A 15,320-nucleotide genomic window follows, 5' to 3' on the forward strand; every position below is an offset into this window, starting at 1 on the left:
CTTTCCCAAGGCACATGGGAAACTTGTCACTGTTCACTCCAGGGCTTGTTTTCAGGCTCATCATTCCTACTACTTTGTAGAATGTGATTGTGTTCACCACAACCTCCTTTATGGCCTTCTCTCCTCCCTTGGTTTCTATGACTCTGGACCTGCCTGAATTTCTTGCCAAATCTCTGTTTGTGGGGTTGCTCAGTTCCTTCTCACACTCAGCTCTGGGAAAAGCTGAAGCTCTGTGTTTATCCGTGCCCAAGTAGCTTAGCACCATCTTTTGTGAGGGCAGATGAGTGGTCCTCAATGTCACTCTTGCCTCCAAATTTAATGATCGACATTGCTGATTGACCATGGAGCCTTTCCTGCTCAGTCCAGCCATGGACTTGGACTCCTTCTCAATATAAGTTTCAAGGCAGATACAGTTAGTTTGTTGGGGTTGAGAAAGAAGAAAAAAATGGAATTTCCATCGCAGTAATTTTTCTGTACAGAGAACTCCTAAATTGTAATCCTATTTACAACTCTTATCTTTGGATGTACTGCTAACCTTTTAGACTTAAAATGCCAACATTTTTTTATTATTATTCTCTGGATATTTCCTTTTACAAATATTTGTGTCTCAGTTTACAATTTTCTCTCATCTCCAAGGCCAACATCCTAGATCTTATGTCTTCATGTTTCCTAAAAATTATCCCCCAACTCTATTCTGTTATTAAGTCTGTTTACTTTTTACTTTGAAATGTATCATAGGTTGTTGATTTCTCTGTAATCCTTGCTCTTTGTTTGGATTTTAATAAGAATCTCCCACCCTCAGTATTTTCCACCTCGCCTATTCAGCTAAGAACATGAAACTCTAAGACCTCATGACACATCTGCTTCCTAAAGCTCAGGGACTACTTTTTTTAAATCAAGTCTTTCCTGTTTACTTCCCTCCATAGAATGCTAGGAGAGGGCAATTCTATACATTTCTAAGTTTTGTGTGGTTCAACAGAACACATTTAGAATCAGTAGTTTTTACCACCAGAGATAATAAATAGCTTGGCATATATTTTCCCAATGTATTTTTCCATTTCTTGATGCATGTTTAGTTGCTGGGTTGTTGCTTACACATTTTAGTTTCATTGTTAAATCACAGTTAAAGGCAACTTACTTTGTTTTCTTGCCTTTCATCAATCATCCTCTTAAGTGTCAAGAGTAAAGTTTTGAGAAGATAGGAATAGAAGCAACACACAGTGTGGGCAATTTTGTATGGGCTGGTTGTATGTAATTATACTTGATAATTGTACAAGCTCTGTGTAATGGACACTTGGTGTTTGAATTCTCAGATGCCGCAGTAATTGTGTTCCATCGATTAAAGGCCAGTTATTTATCTTCAGGTGGCAAGTCAAGCAGAAGAGCTCCTCTGTCTGTCCAATGGATAAGACATTGGTGTTTGTTTTCCCAGAGTGGTCTGTTAGAATAGGTATCTAAGTTCAAACAACCGACAAGTAGCAGAACCTGAATGGAAACTGATAATGCTGAGGAGTCCTCTTTCAGATTTTCTACTATCCACTCTTATTATCCAGCCCATCTCACAGAAGTACACAGCGTGTATTTGTTACTCATGTCAAGCATGCACATTAATATTTACTATATACTTTATGCTCTGGTTTTTTTTTTAATTTTTTTTTCAACATTTATTTATTTTTGGGACAGAGAGAGACAGAGCATGAACGGGGGAGGGGCAGAGAGAGAGGGAGACACAGAATTGGAAACAGGCTCCAGGCTCCGAGCCATCAGCCCAGAGCCCGATGCGGGGCTCGAACTCCCGGACCTCGAGATCGTGACCTGGCTGAAGTCGGACGCTTAATCGACTGCACCACCCAGGCGCCCCGTCTGGTTTTATTTTCTAGAACCACATGTTTCTGAAAAACAGACTCCTAGGATCCTTTATCTTTGTGAGACAGAAAGAAAGGATTAGAACAATTAAATACCACTAATTGATTATTTACCATGTGTCCTACACTAGATGCTTTTACACATATTAAGTAATTCAATCTTCACTACAACCCTATAAGGTAGATAGGAATTTAGCCCACAATTATAGAAGATGAAACTAAAGCATGGGCTATTTAAGTGCTTTACACACAATTCACACATGCTCTCAGCAACCTCCCTGTTCTGTCTACCTAAGCTAAAGAGCAGGAAAATTATTTCCTCTCAGTATCCACGCTCACAGGACCATTCTTTGCTTCTCTATGATGTGACAGTTTTTCTAGAAATGAAGGCTACCTTGTGGTTTGGATAAATGAGATTGAAAACTCTTACCTCATACCTGTAATTCAACAAAATTGATTTACTGTCTTTAATCCCTCATTTATCCCAGGTTTATCTACACGTTTTGTGTGCCAGGTAACATCATGGGCATTGTAAGAAACACAAACATGGAAAACACCTGCTCCCTAATTTTAGGAGTTTAGAGTCCAGTAAGAGGTGTTGAGATATCCATGAATGGCCATTGGGCAGGGGAAGACATAATATATACGGTGTGAATGATGTTCAGTGCTTTAGAAGCACTGAGGTAGAAAGGGTGCCTCTGGTTTTCTGGAAAGCTTAATGAATGAGCTTCTATTGGGCATGGCCTTCTCAGGGGGACAGAGCTGGAGAGTGGCTTTGTGAATGTTTCTTGAATTCATTTCTTTCTAATGGGAGGATGTGCACTGACTGACTTGCTTCTTTTCTCTCTGGAATACCAGATCCCACTTTAAACTTTCACCAGTGCTCATATACTAGAGAAACAGAAAACTCTAAATCATTGCCACTAACGTTTTCTGTGTTTTGATATATCTAAATGATTAGCATGAAAATTCATGTTCTAAATAAATGGCTAACAACTGGGGTAGACCCTTTCACTAAGATCACATGTGTAAACTATTAAGTAGACAAAAAACCCCACTTGATTTAGCAGAGCAAAAAAGATGTTATCAAATCATGAGATATTTGAAGATTTATATATAAAAAAAGAAAGCATTGCTTCTCTTTGTCAAAAACATTATGGAGTAGTGTTTGGTAATTATTTATCACGGAGAGCACAGGCTAAAAATACTTTGTTATTCAATTCAAACATTTAGCATATATCTACTCTATGTAGAAAAATGCACCAGACGTTGTGGAGATGTTCTTGTAAATCAGATATTGTATCTACACGCGAAAGAGTCATTTCTATGAGTAGATCTTAAAGTCTACACAATTACGCTTAGTACAGGACTGGCAAGGAGAAATATAATAAGGACATAAACAACAAACACAGAAAGCAAAAAAATGCTGGAACAGTTAAACCTGACTTGAAGAACTAGCATTTAAGTTGGACATAAAAAACGATATGATTTATGTGGGGGGTCGGAGTAGGGTAGGGAAGAGATCGGGATTAAGGAAGATACAGAACAGACTATAAGCAAGAAGTATAAAGAGGACATATATTATAGAGCTGGGAAATGTGGCACTTCAGTAAGAAAATGACAATGGTATTGTGTAACTAGAGTGTAGTTCTCAAGCTATAGAATCTGCAGGTTTGTTAAATTGTAGATTCCTGGTCTCTAACCCTAAAAAGTCAGAGTTAGTACACTTGAAGTGTGGTCCAAAAATTTGCCTTTTTGACAAAAGTTCTTCCAGTGTTTCCATTTAAGGAAGAATGGGCTGGCTTGTGGTGATTTAAACACTGGCCGTCTATTAGAATCATCTGGTGGAGAATTAAAGAAGCCAGCTCCTGGTTTGTATTTAATTAGTGTGAAAAGGAACTCGAGCATGTGTGTTTGTGAGAGCCTCTCCAGGTGATTCTAAGTATAGCCCCGAGTGAAACGGCTGGTCTAGGTTGGAGGGTGAACGGAAGGCAGACATGAAAAGGAGAAAAAAGAAGTTGCAACTCTTTTGCAGAGGACTTGGATGCCACACTCAGAGGTATGAATTTTACTCTGTGGGTGGTAGGGAATCACTGGGACTTTTTGAGTGCCTATAATCATAACTGTGTTTTAGAAAGTTGCTTGTGAAGTGCAGAGGAATTAGAGATGGGAAATAGTGGAGGCAGCCAGAATACTTTTAAGAATTCTGCAGCTGGCGAATGAGTGCTCTCCTCTTCTGATAGTCAAAGAGTAAATTGGTTTACCTCTTCTCAAAAGTAATATAGTAATATGGATCGTGAGCTTAAAATTTTCATACTCTAATTCCTCTTTTGGGTACATATCATGAATAAAATTATTGACAAACATTTTAATATTTGCAATGATGGTTATTGTAGGAATTTAGAGAGAATTTTGAAAAATTGAATGGATATATTAATTATGCAATACTGTGATGCCCTGAAATAATTTTTGAAGAATATTTTAAATGCACAGAAAACAGTTACTCTCAAAGTAAGTAATATAATATGCTAAGTTGCATATAACATGTGATCCCCATTTTATTTTAAAAAAGACAACACAGAGAGAAATCTAACCAAATGTTAAAAATGGTGGAATTTGATGGCGATATTTGTTTTGCATTTATAAAATTTCTCTAAGAATGTCTACATTACTATTCTATTCAAAAAATAACATGAAAAAACCCAATAGGCTGTGGTACTGGTTTGGTCCAAGGTAATACTGTGTTGCTCTGTTTGTGGACTGGAATAGTCTAGTTTGAGAGGCTGCTGATGGGTAGAAGCTGTACAAGGAAAGATTCTGGACCAAGTGGAACAAGAAGGATCAGCAATCAGGATGTCTGGGCTTACTGATTGGCAGTCAGAATGGGAAAACACAGAGATGGAAGATGGACTTTTTATCAAGACACAGTCCAGGAGCTTCAGTTTAGAAACACCTTGCATAAAGTGAGATCCTCTTTGTATGAGTAGCCTAAAGCCTACCACTGGGAGAAAGGTGGGTCTTTAAAGCTTTTGGGAGTTGCTTAGAATGAGGACTGTATGAAAGTCATCACCAAAGTAGACATGACTTGGCCAATTGGATGTGCGGGTGAGCTATGGAAAGATTTAAAGAGGGTTCATGAGTGTGAAGGTCAGTAGCTGGGAAGACTTATTTTTAAAATACAGATGGAGGATAAAGGAGAAGCCCAGATTTAGGAAGAAAAATAATTTGTAACTATTATGTTGAAGTGGACTTTCCATAAGAACATCCAGGTAGAAATGCAATTAGGAGCCCAGAGATCTAGAAAAGTCAGCATCATGATGCAAATTTGATCATCATCTGCACTCAGGGAAAAGTTGAAACCATGGGCACCAATGTACTTGTGAAGTAATGACAGGAAAGGAAGAAGATGGAGAAAAAAACATATGAAACACTTAATTTTAAGAAGTGGGCAAATGAGAGTCAGTGAAAGATGCAACAGAACATCAAAGGTAGATGGGGAACTAAGGAAACAGGGCCATGAAGGTCAATTAAGGAGAGACGTTTAAAAGTGAGTGATAGTGGTAAAATTCTAAAGAGAGGTAAAAAAAGCTTGAGGACTGAAGTGACCTTCTAGTATTGGCAATTACAAGTGTCATAGAGACTTAAAAAAAAATCAATAAAATGATTGAGGGAAGCCAGGTTACAGTTGCTGACTTGAGTCAATATAGAGTAACTGGTCAAAGAGTAGTCTACTCCTCCCAAACAATTGGCAGTAAGAAGAATGAAAGCACTCTGGTAGTAAATTACAGAGGAAGAAGATTATAGGGTAATTATCCTACAGTGATCCTAGGTTTTTCTCTATTAAAAACTAGCATACTGCATACTGTTCTTTTTTTTTTTAACTGCCATTGTGTCCAGCCGGGAAGGTGGAGTCTGAAAATCGAATGCTATATTGTAAGCTTTGAAAATATTGTTAGATCGTCAGCTTTAAACAGATTTTGGAGACCATAAATAACACTGAACTCTGTGTTGTATTTATTCTTCCTCCTTTATCAAATTTGTGTTCTGCAAACAGAAGATCCCCAAAGATATACAAATTACTAACATTTGGTGCACGTTGTGTCAGTGATCTAAACACAAGTCTTAACTTAGTTTTTCGTGCCTTTAAAAACTTTGAGTTCTAATAACAAAGTTGCCTTCCACATAGAAAAGTCATTATACTTGGAGTAGTATCTTTGTAATTTCAGCACAAGTATCTACTTTGGTTCACATCATCTGTTATGCTAAAACACATCATCAATAAGCTAATATCTATTTTAGTGCCTGCTTTTGGTTTAATTTTGATCAATGTGCTGTGCAGAATGGAGAAAATGGAACTGAAAGAAGTTTAGAGTTGGAAGGAAACTTAGCATCACTGACATAGCATATTCCTTTTTCAGTTAAGGAAAACATGGCACAAAGAGGCCAATTGATATTACTGCCATCAAGTAGCTTACCTTATATCAAGGTTGACAAAAACAACATGCATGAAATACGGAAGCAGTGAGATGATACTTCTTACTAGATTACTTTTCAGGAAATATGATAGATATTTCAATAAGTAGAGTTGTGCTATGACTCTTCCAAAAAGGTACAGGAATCTGAATTTTGTGGTGCTCAGGAAGGAGTTGGGCAATATTTTTACACAGAGAAGTAATCTGAGGGGTGCCACACTTAATGGTTTTAATGTGTATTTAGGATATTTGGGGAGGGAAAAATCCTAGAGTCAGAAATTCCTACTAAAATATTGTTATGTCCCATACATGTAATGAAGATTCAGGCTAGAATTTAAAATGTTGGAAAGTATTTCTGTCTAAATGAAGAGTAATGTTAATATTCCAAGTCTAAGTAACTATATAATTTTTATTTTATGTATCCAGAGCAGCAGTAGGTAAAAACAACATAGTGAAATATTTTTAAAGATTAACTATGCCCTAGGTATCCAAACAGATTTTCCTTTATTTATCCACATCTTTATGATCCTGCAACCTTTCCAGCCTACACTAAATTTAAAGCCCTTTTGCCCATCCTAATTCAGGAAAATTTCATACTTTTTCAGAAGCTACACCCACCAACCTTAGTAGTTGTGGATGTTTGACAGCCTCATAAGAGACTATGCACCATTGTTTTAATATATGTAATCATAAGGTCCAGTCACTTTTTTGTGAAGTGAGTTATAGAAAATGAACATATACTTGGGTAATTACTTCACTTGGGAGGACAAATTCACAGGCTCTACCGTGGCATCACAGTGGGGAAGTGTAGGCATCTGGTGCTCCATCATCATTCTTCAGCACTGGCATCTGCTAGAGATGCATGAATGCCTTTCTGGTCCATGCCTCATCTGTCACCCTAGTTCTTTGTCTCTATGACAGGCACCGCTCAGCTACATATGTGACACCATTGACCCCATGGAAAAACTTTTTCAGTATGAATACTTATTCCAGGAGAGTCCCTAGGCAAAGCTGTCTTGTACTCTGTGCCTTTGTGTGCTGAAACATGGATAATCATTTTGTCCCTCTGTTAGCCTTGAGAAGTTCTTTTTTTTTTCCTTTTAAAAAAAATTTTTTTTTAACGTTTATTTATTTTTGAGACAGAGAGAGACAGAGCATGAACAGGGGAGGGGCAGAGAGAGAGGGAGACACAGAATTGGAAGCAGGCTCCAGGCTCTGAGCCATCAGCACAGAGCCCGATGCGGGGCTCGAACTCACAGACGGAGAGATCGTGACCTGAGCTGAAGTCGGACGCTTAACCGACTGAGCCACCCAGGCGCCCCTAGCCTTGAGAAGTTCCAAGCATCACATTTGATAAGATTATGGCTGAACCAAGAAGGTCTTAATTTTTAACCCAATGATCTAGTTAATAGAAACAATTATGATTTCTATGTGAATATTTTATATTCACACACAACTTTTCACTTTTCTTGAGCTGAGCCATTTCTACTATTTATGTGTGATATACTCAGAAAAATTCACTATTAATAGAAGATGAATAAAAGCATACTGATAAAGGCAAAATTCTCAGGCACCAGTAATCTTCATTGTGAAAAAGTAATGTCATTTGGATCAGTCACTTCTTAGAACTTTTAGCCAAACAACTTGAGTATTGATTGCTATAATTGTTTTTGTTTATGATTATAATTTTTCATTAAGGACAGTCTGACTTTGAGAGAGGCCACACTTTTTTGATTACGGTTTTCTGGGAAGGATAACTTTGTTTTTATCATAAACAGAGCTGAAAGTATAACATGACTTTCATATATGGAAATTTTAGGGAACCTTTTTACAAGGTACAGAAATATCCTAGCCTTTTCATTGCTTGATGGGTTAAATCTCCAGTCTACTTCACAAAATATTGTACTTAGCTACCATGGACCTGTATTTAAGATCTATCTCATGTGTGTTTGTGTGTGTGTGTGTGTGTGTGCATGTGTGTGTTTGTGTGTGTGCCTTTTCAATGATAAGACAGTGCAGCAGTAAAAAGAAAGCATACTTTTAAGCTTCGGCTCTTGATTAAAGTCTATTTTGGACCCAGGCTCACCGGGTTGTGGGAAGTGATGTTTAATGAATTTCCAGAGGTGGAGGCCAGCGGTGTGACTTGTGTTCAGTAACACATTTTTGGTTGTTAGAAATTTGCTTCCAGTGATGTATTTGAGAACCAGACTAGTCTTACATGTTTTATAAGGTCATTCTCCAGGACCTGTGCCTCATAAAAAGAGGGAAATTCTTCTTGGTCATGATATTATTATATTGGAATCAAGTGCAGCTCTCTGGCCTAGTGCACATCCTTTTTGCCTTCAACTAGCTCTTTTCTTTGTGAACTAAGAATTAAAAAATCAGTAGTTTTTTTTTTTTTGAATGAAGATAACTTTATACTTATAACCTATACTTTGAAAAAGCTAATCTTGGGTGCCTGGGTGGCTCAGTCATTAAGCATCTGACTTTGGCTCAGGTCATGATCTCACGGTTGGTGAGCTTGAGCCCCGCATTGGGCAAAACACGAGCCCTGCTTTGATGAGCCTGCTTCTCTCTCTCTCCTTCTCTCTCCTTCTCTTTTTCTCTCTCTCTGCCCCTCATGGGGTTCTCTCTCTCTCTCTGCCCCTTGTTCACTTGTGCCCTTTCTCTCTCTCTCTCAAAAAATAAATAAAAAGCTAATCTTAAAATCTTTTCAGGGAAAACTAAAGCATAGTCATGCTCTGCAACATTAAAAAAATATTATCAGGTTGTGATTAGTCTTTTCTGTTTGACTTATTAATGGGTTTTAAGTGGCATCATTTTACTATTATATTTTATAGTTAAGCCACTTTAATATAATGAAATATAAAGGTGGGCAATGAAAAGAACAAAAGGAAGTTTATGTTATGAAAACGAAAACTAAGAGATTTCTGTTGGCAGGGTGATGGTAAAGTGGAATACAATTCAACTCTACCATACAGGGAGCTAGATTAAATCTTGAATGCTTTGTGTTATATGAGTAGAAAAGAATAATCCCTCTGAATACTTCATAACATCTGAGATGATTGAGTGTTGCTGCAAAAGTAACTGAGAAATGCAATCAGTGTGTCTGAAGCCAGCATCTATTTATCTTAAATTAATCATTTTTCTGAGTAGGTAGATGATAATCCCGGTGCTGGAGGCTGGTGTCTTTTTATTCATGGTGCAGTTAAAACTGGAGCTCTCTTAGATTGGTGGGCTATACAGTATGAAGGATCTCCAGCTGTAACTCTTTTGTAGGGTGTTGGACTGCTTTTTCGATTTTTCAGCATTATTTTGGGATTGGAAATCAGTAAATAATTGTTTTGTTTTGTTTTTTTAAAACCCTTGACCACAATTAATTCTCTTTTACCTTTCTGCTCTGGGTATGGTATAAGCAAGGTGTTCTAAATATAAGGCAACATTTTTATTTTTCTCATTCACTATTAAATTTTCTAGTCCACAGAGTTCCCGTAACTCAAGTGAAAAAGGCTCTACTAAGGCACTAAAACTCTCTCGGTGTCAGGACCCCACTGTCAAGGCACGCCACAGGCTGAAGGGCAGTGTGACAGCTCTGGTGCCACTGACCCCATGTGCCCATATGACACCACATCGCAGACCGAGCCAGTGAGTTTCCACTTAAATACACTCTCTTTCTTCCAAAAGATAGGCTGGAGAAGTGGTCTGGTCTTTTAAAAAATAAATAAATATGTATGTATTTTAAAAGTAGAACTTATTTCCTAGGTTTTATCGGTGTTATATTATCAACTTGCCTGGGATAGAAGGTAGGGTAGCAAGAAGACGAGGTCTGTGTGTCCCCAAAATGAACAGTTTCCCAGTGATTTAGCCTTCTTTTCACTCCTGCTTTATGTCTCCAAGATATATGTGAATACATACACAGTTGTCAGGAGAAAGACTTTAGATGTCGTGACCGCTAGCTGTGAGAGAGACACAAAATTCAATGAAATGTGTAATATCAGTAGAAACTGTAGTCCTAATGGAAAGAAGAATCTAAAAAAAAAAATCAGAACTGAATGAAATGGTTGAACATGTTGGATTTAATTTAGTGATCTAGTTAGCAGGATGAAAGTTAATCTAACTTAAAACTTAGGTATGGATCTGAATACATTTGGAATATAGGCTATGTGACTTTCAAAGGTTTTGTTTTGGTTTTTTGTTTTTGAGTGAAATGATGCTTTCTCATATATTTTATTTTATTTTATCTTTTTAAATATAAAATTTATTGTTTAATTGGTTTCCATACAACATCCAGTGATCATCCCAACAGGTGCCCTCCTCAGAGCCCATCACCCACTCCCCCCCCCCCCGCCCCGCCCTGCCCCGTCAACCCTCAGTTTGTTCTCAGTTTTTAACAGTCTCTTATGTTTTGGTTCCCTCCCTCTCTAACCTTTCTTTCTTTCTTTTTTTTTTCTTCCCCTCCCCCATGGTCTTCTGGTAAGTTTCTCAGGATCCACATAAGAGTGAAAACCTATGGTATCTGTCTTTCTCTGTATGACTTACTTCACTTAGCATAACAGTCTCCAGTTCCATCCACGTTGCTACAAAGGGCCATATTTCATTCTTTCTCATTGCCACGTAGTACTCCATTATGTATATAAACCACAATTTCTTTATCCATTCATCTGTTGATGGACATTTAGGCTCTTTCCATAATTTGGCTATTGTTGAGAGTGCTGCTATAAACATTGGGGTACAAGTGCCCCTATGCATCAGTACTCCTGTATCCCTTGGGTAAATTCCTAGCAGTGCTATTGCTGGGTCATAGGGTAGATCTATTTTAAATTTTCTGAGGAACCTCCACAATGTTTTCCAGAGTGGCTACACCAATTTGCATTCCCACCAACAGTGCAAGAGGGTTCCCGTTTCTCCACATCCTCTCCAGCATCTATAGTCTCCTGATTTGTTCATTTTGGCCACTCTGACTGGCGTGAGGTGATATCTGAGTGTGGTTTTGATTTGTATTTCCCTGATGAGGAGTGACGTTGAGCATCTTTTCATGTGCCTGTTGGCCATCCGGATGTCTTCTTTAGAGAAGTGTCTATTCATGTTTTCTGCCCATTTCTTCACTGGGTTATTTGTTTTTTGGGTGTGGAGTTTGGTGAGCTCTTTATAGATTTTGGATACTAGCCCTTTGTCCGATATGTCATTTGCAAATATCTTTTCCCATTCCGTTGGTTGCCTTTTAGTTTTGTTGGTTGTTTCCTTTGCTGTGCAGAAGTTTTTTATCTTCATAAGGTCCCAGTAGTTCATTTTTGCTTTTAATTCCCTTGCCTTTGGGGATGCGTCAAGTAAGAAATTGCTACGGCTGAGGTCAGAGAGGTCTTTTCCTGCTTTCTCCTCTAGGGTTTTGATGGTTTCCTGTCTCACATTCAGGTCCTTTATCCATTTTGAGTTTATTTTTGTGAATGGTGTGAGAAAGTGGTCTAGTTTCAACCTTCTGCATGTTGCTGTCCAGTTCTCCCAGCACCATTTGTTAAAGAGACTGTCTTTTTCCATTGTATATTCTTTCCTGTTTTGTCAAAGATGAGTTGGCCATACGTTTGTGGGTCTAGTTCTGGGGTTTCTATTCTATTCCATTGGTCTATGTGTCTATTTTTGTGCCAATACCATGCTGTCTTGATGATGACAGCTTTGTAGTAGAGGCTAAAGTCTGGGATTGTGATGCCTCCTGCTTTGGTCTCTTCTTCAAAATTCCTTTGGCTATTCTGGGCCTTTTGTGGTTCCATATGAATTTTAGGATTGCTTGTTCTAGTTTCAAGAAGAATGCTGGTGCAATTTTGATTGGGATTGCATTGAATGTGTAGATAGCTTTGGGTAGTATTGACATTTTGGCAATATTTATTCTTCCAATCCATGAGCATGGAATGTTTTTCTATTTATTATATCTTCTTCAATTTCCTTCATAAGCTTTCTATAGTTTTCAGCGCACAGATCTTTCACATCTTTGGTTAGATTTATTCCTAGGTATTTTATGCTTCTTGGTGCAATTGTGAATGGGATCAGTTTCTTTATTTGTCTTTCTGTTGCTTCATTATTAGTGTATAAGAATGCAACTGATTTCTGTACATTGATTTTGTATCCTGCAACTTTGCTAAATTCATGTATCAGCTCTAGCAGACTTTTGGTGGAGTCTATCGGATTTTCCATGTATAATATCATGTCATCTGCAAAAAGTGAAAGCTTAACTTCATCTTTGCCAATTTTGATGCCTTTGATTTCCTTTTGTTGTCTGATTGCTGATGCTAGAACCTCCAACTATGTTAAACAACAGCGGTGAGAGTGGGCATCCCTGTCATGTTCCTGATCTCAGGGAAAAAGCTCTCAGTCTTTCCCCATTGACGATGATGTTAGCTGTGGACTTTTCATAAATGGCTTTTATGATCTTTAAGTATGTTCCTTCTATCCAGACTTTCTCAAGGGTTTTTATTAAGAAAGGGTGCTGAATTTTGTCAAAGGCCTTTTCTGCTTCGATTGACAGGATCATATGGTTCTTATCTTTTCTTTTATTAATGTGATATATCACGTTGATTGATTTGCGAATGTTGAACCAGCCCTGCATCCCAGGAATGAATCCCACTTGATCATGGTGAATAATTCTTTTTATATGCTGTTGAATTCGATTTGCTAGTATCTTATTGAGAATTTTTGCATCCATATTCATCAGGGATATTGGCCGGTAGTTCTCTTTTTTTACTGGGTCTCTGTCTGGTTTAGGAATCAAAGTAATACTGGGTTCATAGAATGAGTCTGGAAGTTTTCCTTCCCTTTCTATTTCTTGGAATAGCTTGAGAAGGATAGGTATTATCTCTGCTTTAAATGTCTGGTAGAACTCCCCTGGGAAGCCATCTGGTCCTGGACTCTTATTTGTTGGGAGACTTTTGATGACTGATTCAATTTCTTCACTGGTTATGGGTCTGTTCAAGCTTTCTATTTCCTCCTGATTGAGTTTTGGAAACGTGTGTGTGTGTGTTTAGGAATTTGTCCATTTCTTCCAGGTTGTCCAGTTTGTTGGCATATAATTTTTCATAGTATTCCCTGATAATTGCTTGTATCTCTGAGGGATTGGTTGTAATAATTCCATTTTCATTCATGCTTTTATCTACTTGGGTCATCTCCCTTTTCTTTTTGAGAAGCCTGGCTAGAGGTTTATCAATTTTGTTTATTTTTTCAAAAAATCAACTCTTGGTTTCATTGATCTTCTCTACAGTTTTTTTAGATTCTATATTGTTTACTTCTGCTCTGATCTTTATTATTTCTCTTCTTCTGCTGGGTTTAGGCTGCCTTTGCTGTTCTGCTTCTAGTTCCTTTAGATGTGCTGTTAGATTTTGTATTTGGGATTTTTCTTGTTTCTTGAGACAGGCCTGGATTGCAATGTATTTTCCTCTCAGGACTGCCTTCGCTGCATCCCAAAGCGTTTAGATTGTTGTATTTTCATTTTCGTTTGTTTCCATATATTTTTTAATTTCTTCTCTAATTGCCTGTTTGACCCATTCATTCTTTAGTAGGGTGTTCTTTAACCTCCATGCTTTTGGAGGTTTTCCAGACTTTTTCCTGTGGTTGATTTCAAGCTTCATAGCACTGTGGTCTGAAAGTATGCATGGTATGATCTCAATTCTTTTATACTTACAAAGGGCTGTTTTGTGACCCAGTATGTGATCTATCTTGGAGAATGTTCCATGTGCACTTGAGAAGAAAGTATATTCTGTTGCTTTGGGATGCAGAGTTCTAAATATATCTGTCAAGTCCATCTGATCCAATGTATCATTCAGGGCCCATGTTTCTTTATTGACCGTGTGTCTAGATGATCTATCCATTTCTGTAAGTGGAGTGTTAAAGTCCCCTGCAATGACCACATTCTTATCAATAGGTTGCTTATGTTTGTGAGTAATTGTTTTATATATTTGGGGGCTCCTGTATTTGGCGCACAGACATTTATAATTGTTAGCTATTCCTGATGGATAGACCCTGTGATTACTATATAACGCCCTTCTTTATCTCTTGTTACAGCCTTTAATTTAAAGTCTAGTTTGTCTGATATAAGTATGGCTACTCCAGCATTCTTTTGGCTTCCAGTAGCATGATAAATAGTTCTCCATCCCCTCACTCTCAATCTGAAGGTGTCCTCAGGTCTAAAATGAGTCTCTTGTAGACAGCAAATAGATGGGTCTTGTTTTTTTAACCATTCTGATACCCTTTGTCTTTTGGTTGGCGCATTTAGTCCATTTACATTCAGTGTTATTATAGAAAGATAAGGGTTTAGAGTCATTGTGATGTCCATAGGTTTCATGCTTGTAGCGATGTCTCTGGTACTTTGTCTCACAGGATCCCCCTTAGGATCTCTTGTAGGGCTGGTTTAGTGGTGACAAATTCCTTCAGTTTTTGTTTGGGAAGACCTTATCTCTCCTTTTATTGTAAATGACAGACTTGCTGGATAAAGGATTCTTGGCTGCATATTTTTTCTGTTCATCACATTGAACATCTCCTGCCATTCCTTTCTTGCCTGCCAAGTTTCAGAAGAGAGATCAGTCAGGAGTCTTATAGGTCTCCCTTTATATGTTAGAGCACGTTTGTCTCTAGCTGCTTTCAGAATTTTCTCTTTATCCTTGTATTTTGCCAGTTTCACTGTGATATGTCATGCAGAAGCTGGATTGAAGTTACGTCTGAAGGGAGTTCTCTGTGCCTCTTGGATTTCATTGCCTTTCTCCTTCCCCAGATCCGGGAAGTTCTCAGCTATTATTTCTTCAAGTACCCCTTCAGCACCTTTCCCTCTCTCTTCTTCCTCTGGAATACCAATTATGCATATATTATTTCTCCTTAGTGCATCACTTAGTTCTCTAATTTTCCCCTCATACTCCTGGATTTTTTTTATCTCTCTTTTTCTCAGCTTCCTCTTTTTCCATAGTTTTATCTTCTAGTTCACCTATTCTCTCCTCTGCCTCTTCAA

This window comes from Prionailurus bengalensis, chromosome A2, assembly GCF_016509475.1.
Source record: "Prionailurus bengalensis isolate Pbe53 chromosome A2, Fcat_Pben_1.1_paternal_pri, whole genome shotgun sequence".
Lineage (NCBI taxonomy): Eukaryota > Metazoa > Chordata > Mammalia > Carnivora > Felidae > Prionailurus > Prionailurus bengalensis.